The sequence below is a fragment of the Pleurodeles waltl genome, chromosome 4_1 (assembly GCF_031143425.1).
Source record: "Pleurodeles waltl isolate 20211129_DDA chromosome 4_1, aPleWal1.hap1.20221129, whole genome shotgun sequence".
Taxonomy (NCBI): Eukaryota; Metazoa; Chordata; class Amphibia; order Caudata; family Salamandridae; genus Pleurodeles; species Pleurodeles waltl.
In genome coordinates, this window is record NC_090442.1 from 489726980 (window position 1) to 489740335 (window position 13356).

General features: G+C 46.3%; 1 protein-coding gene across 3 annotated transcripts in view; it reads right to left on the minus strand.

Moving 5' to 3' along the window:
- Positions 1-13356, minus strand: part of SYT1 (synaptotagmin 1) — a 3823670-nt gene that overhangs the window by 3425375 nt on the left and 384939 nt on the right. For all 3 annotated transcript variants that reach the window (XM_069228780.1, XM_069228783.1, XM_069228779.1), the window contains exon 2: positions 1198-1267. The gene's annotated coding sequence lies outside the window, so the exon portion shown is untranslated. The remainder of the gene's footprint in view (positions 1-1197; positions 1268-13356) is intronic.

The following is a 13356-nucleotide window of genomic DNA, read 5'->3' on the forward strand; positions in this document are numbered from 1 at the left end:
TCGGGTGAGGGAGGATACTTTGGCAAGGACAAATGAGTACTAATGAACTGAAAGAAAAGACTCCTGTTTGTGTACCATACACAAAGAGGATTTCAGGGCTGTCCTGGTTTCAAATCATGGGATAATTGACCTCAGAGGGGTTGCCAATGTCAACTGTTCACAGAATATGGAAAGCTACTGGTGTTGATAAAGTGAACTTCTTGAAGGTTCTGAAGGTTTTAATAGTATTTACCTAGTTAGACAAGGGCAGGTTCCCTTGAGACCTGGAGGGGTACATATCTCTCTACTTTGTGTTCCTCTGTGTGGGTTTATGCCATACTGAGGGTTTCGCTATGCTGACACTTTCCTATATTTTCTGAAACTTAATTAGGATTTCCTTTCACTTAGTTCAGGGTATTTAGATTAATTAGCTTCTCTAATGATTAGGCAATATGATCACAACATATACTCATCATCAGAATCTGTTTCTCATCTTTTGTATTGTTTCAACTGAAACTCATTTGGCTTCACCTTTGGTGATTTTGTACCTATATAGCATGTTCTTGAGATTCATTTACATCAGTCTGGCTCTAAATTGGTAGTACACTTTAGAACTTTATTTACCACCTCCTGGATTTAACCCTTGACCAGATAGGTTACACTGTTTATTGATTCGAAAGGTTGCGTTTAACAGGCTTTACCCCTTATGTACCCCCCCAAAAAAGTCCATCAGAAGAAAAATAAAAAATTTGCCCGAGCATCATCAATAACAAACCCATAACCCTTAGGTCCCAGCAAATTTTGAGAGATGAACCTGGACAGCAAACATGCAAATGATCAATGGACTTTCTGCTGTGGCAAAATACAACGTGTTTCTATGACTAGTAGAAATAGGATTCTCCAATCTAAAATTATTTAGCACAATAACTACTACTACTACACATCAGCGAGATGGAAGGCTACTAATATGGTTGGAGAATGCAATACGTCTTAGGTGCCATAACTGTAGTCCTGGTTTGATACATTGAGAATGGTAGTGGCTGGGAGTGTTAGTCTTTTGGTGTACAGTAGTCACTGAACTACACCTGAGAACCCTGCATGCTACTTTTGGGCTATGTCAGGTATATTGCATTAGCTATTAGATAACCTTTGGTGCTTTTACTAGCAAAACATAGGGTACCCATGTGATTATAGACCTGATAAGTTGTAATTGCTCACCTGACTCTTATATGTCATCTCTCCCTATGTCATCATGACTATTAGTCATGTGGTCCTCTTTATACAGTACCTATAAACAAATAAAAGAATAAGAATCAGAATACACAGAATCAAACACGTTTTTTCAGAATTTGTTGTTAAAACTAATGCAATTCAACACCACATTATTATAGATTCATTTATCATTTTACTGTTTTGCAGTTCTTTATTAGAGATAATCTCAAACATATGGAAATACAGAATACCACACAGGGCAGAGAGAAACAGACATACCGGCAAGCAAGAAAATAACAACAACATTGCACTTAATGGAATCAAAGTATTCAAAAATGACTCTCAAACCCTAGTGTGCTAAGGATGGATGAATGTGTGCCCTGGAAGATGGCCAGGTGATGTGTTCTGTGAAGGGGGTCAGTTAGAGGGGTGGGGGGTCCTGGCCCAAACAGGTGGTGAAAATAGTCGATAATGGTTGTGTCCTGTGGGTGCATGGAAGCTAGTGAGTAAGAGAGGGGAGAGACACTGTACCGCAAAGGAAGTCCAGCATGTTGTCACAAATGGCACAGGTAAGGTGTGGCCATAGGGGTGAGATGTTGTGGAGGGGGTTCCATTGCAGGATCTCACTAGAGTGGAGAACCGCTGGCATAATTGGATGAGAAACAGAATGATGAGGCCTAGAGTCCACTATATAAAGTAATAGTATGATTGCAAAGTAAGGAGATCAATGTGTGAGAGAATGTGGCACAATGCGATGCAATCGTAGATGGGACCCACAACAGCAGATGATGAGCCTATATCTGGTGGGGGCAGCCTGAACGCTGCAGGGAAAGTGAGAGGGGGCCCACAGTGTCAGACTCATGATGGAGAGGGGTGCATTGGGCAAAGAGGGACACGAACTGGGACATGAAAGTTAGGAGGGGGTTTAGGGCAGGAAGTATAAGAAAGTATAAGAAATTGGGCAGTGGGTGTGATGCTCATTGTGTCACATGGAAATAGACTGTTAGGGGAGGGGTATTTGTGTTTGTGTGACGGGGGAAGGTGATGAGGGGATAGGTGTAGGTTAATGGGTACACAGTAGCGCAGGGGTTCATAGATGGCCTTCGCCAACCTGGACAAAAGGTGCCCAGGTTTGCAAAATTATGTCAGCTTTGTCCTGCAAGTTGTAAATTATGCATTCGTACAAAGCAGCTTGGTACATAGCCGACAGCCATTCATCGTGTGGGGAGAGGCATAGGGGAGCGCCATTATCTGAGTATGCAGAGTTTGGCTTTGCTGAGTGCTGTGTGCAAGAGACGGGTCCTAGGGTCTTGTCAGGTCCGTGTTGCTGGCTGAGTCGTGGAGGAAGATCAGGGAGTGAGATAATGGCTTTGATAGTGGCAGAGTCTCCCGTAGCATCAAACCCCATCGCTTCCCCATAGGGTGTGCTGGAGGGACAATCACATAAGATATGTAGGAGGTCACAGTGGGGGTGTGGGCAGCGCAAAAGTGTGTGTGGTGCTGTAGCCCCAGCACCTTCAGCTTAACAGGCATCCCATGTCAATTGTGTAGTGTCATAAAAATACAATTTCATCTGGTCTTCCGGTGCCCCCTGGTCCTGGGCTTCTAAGAGGTCTGCCCATTCTTCCTGGTCTAGTTCTACTTGTAGCTTTAATTGCCAGGAGAGTCGGAGGTTGTGGAGAAGGGGCAGGGACTAGAGTTGGCGGACCATGAGGGCATGGAGCCCAGACATTTCAACACTAAAGTGGCCCCAGGTCCTAAGATAAGAGACAGTAGGCGAGAGCTGCAGGGACCAAGAGCGCAGACCAAAGGTACAGGCAAGGCAGTGCTGTAGTTGAATATATCTCCAGGTTTCATGTATGGGGAGATTATATTCTTCATGAAGCATGGCGAAGAATTTCAAATCACCATTGGCTATAGCCTGGCCTAGGTGAGTGATGCCTGCTGCTGTTCATACTCTCCAGTCGAGCATCACCCCTCCGATCCATAGTTTGGTTTTGCCTCATAGTGGTTCATGCTTGTCGTAATGAGCATTTATTCCAAGCAGGGCATGGGCTTGTTTCTAGGTTTTCACCATAGTTTGTACCTTGGGGTTGACCGGTTGTGCACTAGGTATCCCGTCCCCATAGATTGGGTGATCCCTGAGGGCATAGTAGTAGTAGGTTTGTTCTGTTTGGACCCATTGTGGTGAGTCTCTTGTCCCGGGTATGCAAGCTGTGAGAGGTTTAGTGGGTACATCTCTACCAAGGGTAGGCCTAGGCCACCACAGGGCCATCAGCTTGTCTTTCGTAACGTCAGGCCGAGAGTTCCCCCAGATGAAAGAATGAATATTCCTGTCTATGGAGAGTAGGATAGGGAGGGGAATTAGTAAAGGAAACTTACTCAGATTCTATGTTAAGTGGGGCAACATCACCATGCAAAGCGCTTGGACCCTCCCCCACAGGGAGAGGCTTAATTGAGACCATTTGTCAAAATCCAATTGTGTGCATGCTAGAAATGGGTTGAGGTTGTCGGCAATCATGTGTTCTAGGCCTCTGTTGAGGTAAATCCCTAGATATTTAAGACAGGAGGGGGTCAAACAAACCGGTAGGTTCAGTGTGGCCTTTTTTGTGGTGACGCATGACAGGGGTAGCGCTTCACTCTTGAACCAGTACACCTTGTATCCTGAGAGGACAGCAAAGGTGTCAAGGATATCTCGCAGGCTCAGGATGGCGCGCAGGAGATCCGTGAGTGTGAGTAGGATGTCATCTGTATATAGTTAAACAGTAGAGGTGCAGCCCGGTAGGGGGATTCCCAATATACTTGGGGTATGCTAGATGGTAATGGCTAGTGGTTCCATGGCCAGAAGGAACAGTAACAGCTATAGTGGCCAACCTTGAGGAGTCCCTCATTTGATGGGGAATGGGTCCGACAGGAAGCCTCCACAGTTAACCTGTGCCATGGAAGAGTTGTAGAGCCAGCAGATCTTGGCGATGAAGACATCACCCAAACGTTGCAGGACCTCGAAGAGGTACCACCACTCGATCCTGTTGAACGTCTTTTCAGCATCCAAGGTAGAGCCAGTGCCTCATCCTTCAGATCGCTTGCTGACGACAGGGTATGTGCCAAGGTTCAAAGAAGGTTTCTAGATCACCGGCCAGGCACAAATCCCACCTGCGTATAGTGTACAATGGATGGTATGACCTTGCGCAGTCGGGCCACCAGTACTCCTACCAGGATTTAATATCCCTGTTCAGGGGAGAGATGAGCCAGTGGCTGCTAAGAAACAAGGCGTCTTTTCCCTGTTTGGGGAGGATGGTGATGGTTGCCTTAATAGAAATGGGGTCCAAGGGGCCAGTATTCGCTGCGTCCCAGGAAAGCCTCGTACAAGGAGTTTACTACCTCCTCTCCCATCCATTTGTGAAATTCCATAGGGAAACTTCCAAATTCCCCTCGTGCCTCATGGCAGGAGAGTTTAGAGATGATGGGCAATCTCATCCATACTGATTTCGCCCTCCAGCAGGCGCCTGCCGTCTTCAGTGAGTCTGGGCAGAGGTATGTCTGCTAGAAGAGTGGACAGGCGAGTGAGGTCTTCAGCAGTTTCGGGGGTGTAAAGAGAACAATGGAAGGCTGCCTATTCATTGACAATATCCTGAGAGCATGTAAGGATGTCTCCATGTAAAGAGTGAATGGCCGTTATAGCTAGGGCTGCTTCTTGATGGCACAGTTGGGTTGCCAAAAGTTGGACCGCTTTTTCTCCATATTCATAGTGGCACTCCCTCATTATTTGAAAGGCTGTGCTCTGCCTTAGATGTGAAGAGTGTGGTAAGGTCTATCTTAGCCCTCTCAAGGTGACAGCATAGAGCGGGGTAGGATTTGTGGTGTATTGGCGGGTTAGGGTCGCTATTGCACTCTCTAGTTCTGCCTGTTGGGTACGTCGGTGGGCATTTGTGACTGCTACATCTCTCATTAGTTGGCCCCGAATTGTCGCATTAGCTGCAGCCCAAAACGCCCTGCCGGAAGAGACCGAGCCTCTGTTGTTTTCTAAGTAGGTAGCAACGTGGGAGCGCAGTTGGGCTTTGCCTTGTAGTGTACAGTAATGTGAGACCTGCAATCATCACTGTTTGTGCCCTGGGATTGCAAGCCCCAAGAACAGGATGAGGAGGATGGGGGAGTGGTCTGAGAGTGCTGTCACTAGGATGCGGGAGTCCCGGACTTGGGCCACGGTTCTTTGGGATACCAGGAAGTAGTCTAGTCGGGAGTGGGTATTATGAACCGGTGAGATGAAAGTGTATTCCTGATCCGAATGGGTGAGACTCCAGTGACCCAACAAGCTGTGGTCCAACAGGATGTTATCCATAAGGGCCCTATCGGCTGCAGTGCAGTAATCCAGGGGGCCGGTACGGTTGAGGATCAGATCATATGCCAGAATCCAGTCCCCCCATTAGGAAATGTGTGGCCCCGATTTCAGTAAGAAGACTGTTGAACTGAAGGAAAAGAGAGCATTTAGTCCTTACCAGTGCTTAAAAGGAGCCAAAACATAGAGCATGGTCACCGATCTTGAATTTAGCAAGGGCGTAGCATCCATTTTGGTCAGTCCATGTTTTAAGGATGGAGAGGGACAATGACCATTGTCTGAGGATTGCAACTCCACATTTCCTGGGCAGGACAGTTTCCGGAGTTTGAGTTGCCGGGAAACTACTATATATCACCCGTTCCACCTAGTTATGGTGCAATTTCTTGAATTTGGTTTAGGAGAGGTGGAAGAGATGGGTCCTAGGGTCCTGTCAGGTCCGTGGTGCTGGCTGAGTCATGGAGGAAGATCAGCGAGTGAGATAATGGCTTCGGTAGTGGAAGAGTCTTCCATACCATCAAACCCCATAAGTAAGTGATCGATGTCCACTCTCCGGGATTCGAAGGTAAGCCAAGATCTTCTTTCATTTGATGTAGTGGGTGAGGTCATCGACATTCAAGGAAATCGTAGACACCATGGACATAGTCGGGATCCTGGGTAAGACACCCCGGGGGTAGGGTTAGAGTTGGACCGGGAATGAGTGATGAAAGTCCCTTGCTAGGAAAGTAGTATGAGGGAGCAGGGAGGGAGAAAAGGAGAGCAGGAATTCCACAGGAAAGGGGCCCCTCGGTCACTGAAGAGTGTCTACTGTGACAGGTGAGTTGGTATGAGCGGGGGAAAGAAGGGAATAATAGAAAGGGTGAAGGAGAAAGGAAGAAACAGGCAGGAGATGGGGAGCGGGGAAGCAGCTCCTACGCAAGGGGGATTCCTTGGCATAAACCAGAAACTGCTAACTGCAGGTCTAAGTTTGCACTGCTTGCATACCGGAGGGCCTCATATGTGTAGGGGAGATGGCCGATGGTGGGAAAGTGTGAATAGAAAACCATGTTGGCAGAGGAGAAAGTATGGATGTTGTTCAGGGAGATTTGGGTCCTGGAAGTCAGGGAGTATTTTGGAGTGTGAATGTTGGAGATATGTCCCAGCCCATTAGTTTTAGTCCCTCTGTGGCCTCAGGATATAGGAAAGGAAAAGGAAAGAGGACAGACAAAAAGGGGCATGAGGCACAGTTGGGGGGGGTAAACAGGTAGCCTATGGTTGACGTGGTGTATGTTCAGTGCTCCCTGTGTGGGACGGGTAATTGATGAGAAAGAAAAAGGGGGGAGAGAGGAGGAAGTGACTTTGATAAGTAGCAGCCAATATTGACTCCTGTGGATCATGCCATGTGTGTGTGATGGCTGATCATATAGTGTGGCATGATAGCTTGGTGTTTCAGCATAACCACACCATACTCACAATGGTAATCTGCGCAACCGGGAGGAGCATTAGGCCAGACAGCATGCTGGGGGGCACCCCTGGTGTGGGTTCATGGGACAGTCCAACGGGGTCACAGATGGAGCCTGTTGTGCCACAACATACCAAGGCATGAGACAGGGAGGGAGCAAGCTATGTCATGGGAGAAGTGGATAGATATCACATTACAAGAGGATGTGCAACATGTGATACACAAGACCCTGTGTGGGGGTAAATGCATACTGAGGTGCCCAGCCCCCCAGGATAAAAGCCCTAGCCACTCTCTCCATGTGCCCCATAGTTGGTATGGACACATCCGCAGCATGTTGAAGTGTAGGGATAGGGGAGTGGTGGGCAGTGAGAGCCCAGGGCCCAAGCCAGTGAGTCAGCTGAGTTAACCATTATGGGACAAAACAACAGCGAGGCTCAAGGGGGGGGAAGGTGGGCATTCGCCCTCGAGTGGGTCTGAGAGATGTGCAGGAGGACAATTGTCCAGGGCGTCAGGAACATGAGGGGGCGATATGAATAGGAGTTATCAGGAAGTGCTGCCCCTGTCTGTAGAGTTATGGTCTGCGGTATTACAAAGACGGGGTAATCAGCTGTACCTGGGGCATGGTAACTGCAACTCGCCCTGGGGGTGGGGCAAAAGGGTAGGCCTGGAGTAGGCAGTTGAAGTGGGTACCAGTAGGTATGTGTGCTCGGATACATGGTAGAGCCATAGTGGATATGCAGTGGGCACATAGCGGTCATACAGCGGCCATGCAGATCCCTCAGGGAGTCTGGGCTCAGTGTGACAGACCTGCATGTCATCATAGACCCTAGCACTATAAAAACCATAACTTGAATGTGCAAACATAGGCAATCAAGCAGAACAGACTAACAATCTGGACAATCAGGCGGATAGAAGGGGGTATGAGTCCCAGGTAGTAGTGTGATATGGTAGAAGATGGCATGCAAGAGCCTTTCCAGCGTCACCATAAAAGGGGACATCTGAGGGGGCCAATTAGTGTGGATGAACAGACATTAGTTCAATGCATGCATCAGTGGTACACTAAGCCTTTCATCGGGGAGTGTCACTAGGATGGTCTGTCGTATTTAGATCTAGTGGCTAGTCTTGTTCAGGCTGATAAAGGAGAAAGATCAGTTCTCTGTGGAGGAGAGTTTCAGTGGGGATCTGGACTTCTCCCTGCTCTGGTCCTGTGTGAGTGTTGCCACCGCCTCAAAAGCAGTTTCTATGTCTTCTTGTGATCTATGTAGTCAATCCAAGAGTCTGCCCTATTTCTGATGTCCATCAGCTGGGCAATGAGGTCTTCTAGAAAGTGACATAGTTCCAAGGGATCAAGAAAATCTCTGGAGCGATCATCCTTGGTAATCCAGATCCGGGCAGGCTCAAGAGACCAAATGTTATGTCCAGTTGTCTGATCTGCAGGTGCATGGAAAGGAAGCCTTTCCTCTTATCATTTGTGTCTCGATAGACACAGGAACTATCCGTAGCTCATGGCCTTCAACGTCATATGGTCTGTGGGAGCAGGCGGCAGTCATCAATTGCCACACCTGTTCATGCTAAGGAAGCAGGCTATTATCGAGTGTGGTCTTCTGACAGAATCCTTGCAGGGGATCCCATCCTCTGAGCCCAATCGGTGTAGCTCCATCGGAAGAGGGAACGTGATGCCAGTATGGGTAGTGAGGGCATCTTTGAGGAAGGCTTGAATGTCCACGCCTTCCACCTGTTCAGGAAACCCAAAGAAATGCACATTGTCCCTATAGCTTCTATCTTCGAGGTCCATTAATGTATCTCTGAGGTATTGCAGTTCTTGGTCATTATTTGACAACTTATTGAGTTTGTCCTCCACAAGGGAGAGGCAGTGGTCCAGCCCCGTTGCACTATCTTGGAATCCAGCAAAGTCAGCACAGATAGAATGAGAGTCCGCTGAGATCTTGGTGTCCATGCTTTCAAAACATTTGCTTTTATTTCCTGCAAAATGCGCTCCATCCTGGTATCTGGCTGTGTTACAACATGGCTGTTCGGGTGTCAAATTCAGGCAGTGGCTGCTGTGAAGGCCTGGACTGTTTATGGATGAGGCCTCAGAGAATAGTAACTGGTGAGCCGCTTTACCATTGGGTTTGTCCCTGGGGGAGGGAGGATCATGGGGTGAGTAGGAGAAGGCGATCAGGGGCAAGACTGCCTCCTGGTATGCAGTAGATAGGGCGCTGTAAATGCCTGTGAATAGTGCTGCAGTAGTGTATCCCTGTAGCCTGGTGGATGTCAAGGGACCCCAAGGGGCTAGATGGGCCATTGGATGGCAGCAAACTAAGTTGCCCAGCTCCTCTCATAGCACTGGGGGTGGTGGTGGACTGGCTCAGTGCCTGTGGTGGGTCTGTGCAGTCCAGTCAGCCTGCTGGCTGGGTCTTGCCTGGAAGCAATCAAGTAGGTAGGTGGGTATCTGTCCTTAGTAGTACCCAAAGCAGTAGGCTGCATTCCCAGTGTCTAGATGGGTGGTGCTCTCCAATAAACGTTGGGGTCTGGCTCAGGGCGACAACCTCTAATGCAATGGCAGGGAGCAACAGGGGGGAAGGGGATTGCTCCCTTACGTGTGATCACTCAAGGTCACTGAAGTGGGGGTGAAGTGGATTGTGCCATGTCCTCCGGCTGTTTCTGTAGGCAGGGCTGGCATGTGGGGCTGCCATGAGTGCCCCCCTCATCGAGGTGCCCAAGTTCTCTCTGAGCACCACTGAGGCCGTTGTTGGGGGAAACTCTATGAAAGTCCACAACGAAGCCCAGGTGGGGTGGGCAGACTGCCATCCTACCGGTGGTGGATCCAGGCGTGGTAAAGTGTTTTCCCTCAGACCATCCCCTTATGTCGCACCATAGACCCACTATTATGCCCTGGTTGGGCCCCTTAAGGCATGGACGGTCCTTTACCCCAGCTGAAGGGTGGGGTGTCTCTGCGCCAAGTGGGTCTTCACTCACAATCTGGTGTCCGTTGGTAGCTGTGGTGGCCAGAGGACCTCACACATCCTGCCCTCAGGTCAAGGAACACAGCTCCATAGGATAGAGTGCGTTGGGACCCATGTGACAGCCTGGGTTACCAGGGCAGCTGCGTCCCTACTTTCCACACAGGAACCAGGCAACTTGTGACGGTCGTAGTTATCTCAGCTATCTCTGTGTTATCCCGTGAGACAGGGTCCGTGCTTCAGGCAGGTCCGGGGCACCTTGGCATGTGCAGGGAGGCAGGGAGGGAGCAAGAACCTTCCCATCACTTCTCTTGGTCTGCCATGGTGCATGTACAGGTGAGTTGGTGTTCGGTGATTCTTTGGCCGCCCGTGACAGGTGAAAGAGGTGTCCGCCATCACAGGCCTATCTGGGCAGGTCTGAAATTGAGCTTGTGGCTCCGCAGGGCCTTGAGGGCCAAAGGTGGATGTATCCACTGCCTGGGCCATGTAGTGCAACCGTACGTCTCTCCAGCTCAGACGAGTGAACAGGGGACCTCTGCTGACTTGGGGGTATGGTGGAGGAAGGTTAGGAAGTCCTCCCCGCTCCTTTAGCTTCCAGAAAAAACTTCTTCTATGCAAGGGTTCCTAAATAACAAAGACCCCTGCTGATAAAATATGATGATTGAGATTCTGTATATATGTCCTGAGAGCCTGGGGCCTTTTTGGCTCACTCAATTGGGTATTATCTACTAGAGTAAAATTATGTAAAGAGTTTAATGTATGTATTCCTGATATATGTGCCCAAGAGATCAATAATCATTTACATCTAATGCTTGGTATCATAGACCCTTTTGGAAGATTTGAAACTGTATTTATACACATATTTTTCACCTCATATCAAAAATTCCCTTTATCCATACTTAATATTTTAGACCTGTAAATTGCAGGAGGAGGGATTTTGTGCAAAAGGTCTTTTAAAAGTGCTGTAAATTGCAAACCCCCACATATGCCATTAAACTTCACCAATAAGCCCATGAAACAGAAGTCCATAAAATGGGTGTACAATCTTTGATTTTTTTTTCTGTGGATTTTTTTTAATATAGCCCAAAGGTCAAAACAGTGATCTGTTGTCGAGTGTCACGCTTAAAAACCTCCTTGCTCGAAGGGCAGATTTGTTTTATATAAAACCCAATGAGTCTTTTGAGAAAAATCTTGGCACATATTTTTGCTGACACACTGAAAAGACTATTTAACCTGTACAATTTGCTGTTTACAATTTGCTGTAAATCTACCATCCAGGACTTTGGAATAACTCCTATTATGACTATCCATCAATGCAAATGCTTTAGATTCTCTGTCCACCAAACAATGTTGAATTTTAGTACAATTACTGGATGTTGTCCAGTCCATCTGTCCTATTTAACTTGAACTCACCTATTGTATTCTTGATCTGTTCTCTAGTAAATATCTCAGGAGTATCTGGATTAGCATTATAAGCATATCTCTGATCATTTACAGAGTATGGGCCATAAAGGCTGTTCACATGTAGCCCCAATCCTCTTCAGAGACCATGTAAGAGGGAGCTACTGCCTGAAAATTGCCTATTCTATTCCTCAACCCTCAAATTATTTTCTTATCCCCTGCCTGTATGACTTCGAACACTTCACTCCACTTTTTGTCTTAAAAGTTCACTTTCTTGCTTATAATCAACACCATATTTTGCCTTTTCAATAACTGAATTTTAATAACAGACCCCCCAAAGACATGTCCTATAGAGAGATCCTTGTTTTCTTATTTCTTTTTCTTGCTTTTTACATTCTTCATCAAACCATCCTCCAGTATGTTTAACTACAGAGTTATTTCTACCATTACCTGCTGACTCTAAAAAAAAAAAAAAAGACATACAAGCAAGCAATCTGTTAGGGTGCAAACCAATCTAATTTATTAAAGAAAGTATTAAAATTAGCACCAGGTTTAGATGCAATTTGAAACTCTTTAAACACTTGTACTTGCTTTAGGCCCAGCCAGGTGCTTAAGCTATTTGGAAATCCATATAAAAAGCTAATGCCTTTTCAATTAAAACTGCTTCCCTTAATACAGGGGACACCTGCAAAAACCAATAATCACTCTCTTCATGGTGAAGTGTCTTAAATGCTTAAAAAGCTTAAATTTGTCACAAGGGAACACAACTTAATCAATTAGGTGGGTGAGAGAGCCACATCTAAAAGTGGCACCTGCTGGTTGCCAATGTTTTAAAGGCAACTCAAACTTATTAGGTTACTCCTATTCAACCACTCACAAATGGGCTTAAATCACTCCCAGTAGCCCCACTTGAGTAACTAGCTTGAGGAATATTGTACACATCAAATACATCAAACAATAATTCTAGAATTATGTACCTTTGATCTATTGTATTGTTAAAACAATATGCAATGGTTGGAACACCCTCAATTCCATTGTGATTAATAACAGCTTTGCTTCCAAACTTTCCAGAAATTTGAGCAAAGATACACATTTACTAAAATAAAAAAGACGCCCTTGCGTTTGCTCTATCTGAATTTTGACAACTGAGATGTGGGCCCAGAAACCTATAGTTTCTATCCTCCTTACACCTTTTGCAATTCTGATGGAAATCAATGTTGAAAGACCCCCACATAATCTCTGTGACCAGATATGCCTATTGTCACAAAGCTATTTGTATTCATATTCTCTCTGAACCAGGTCTCCTGCAGAAGTATAAAATGGAAATCTTCTAAAAGGGGTTGTAAATTACCTGTCCTTACACACTGATCAGATCCATGTATGGTCCAACTGCAGAATTTTAAGTTCCTCGAGAATTTGATATATGATACATAAGAGGCCTGACTTGTCCAGGGAGCAGTTTCAACACATTCACTAAGGGGGTGGGGGGGTGGGGGGAACTAGAACATCCCTCAACTGTATGTTTCTCTTTGGTAACCGCAATCCTCAAATTCTCCATAGAAGTATTTGTTTGATAAAGACATATTTCTGGGATGATTGTTAGAAAGGTTCTGCTTTTGGTTAAAACAAATGTAGTTACCTAGCAACCCTCCATTCTAGGGACTCAACACCCCTTATGACTGCCCTTTCAGAGGTTTCAGTACTGAACATAAAGTCACTTTGAGAAGGAACCTCATAGATACTATTCAAATTAAACATGATCTGCAATAATTCACAGTGGCTTTGTATGTGCCTGGGGCCACAAATAACCAACAATATGACAGTGTCCACTTTAAAGTTGGGTTTCTGTGCTAAACTGTAAAGTAAAAGATTTTATTTTGTCTCTTTAACAATATATTTAGTGTATAATCCCCATGTAAGACACAATTACTGGTGTCATAATGCATCAATCTTGTTTTTTTTAATATGTCATTATAACACTTCAAGACGATCTTAAACCTTTAGAAAGAGGTGTTCTTGATTGATGC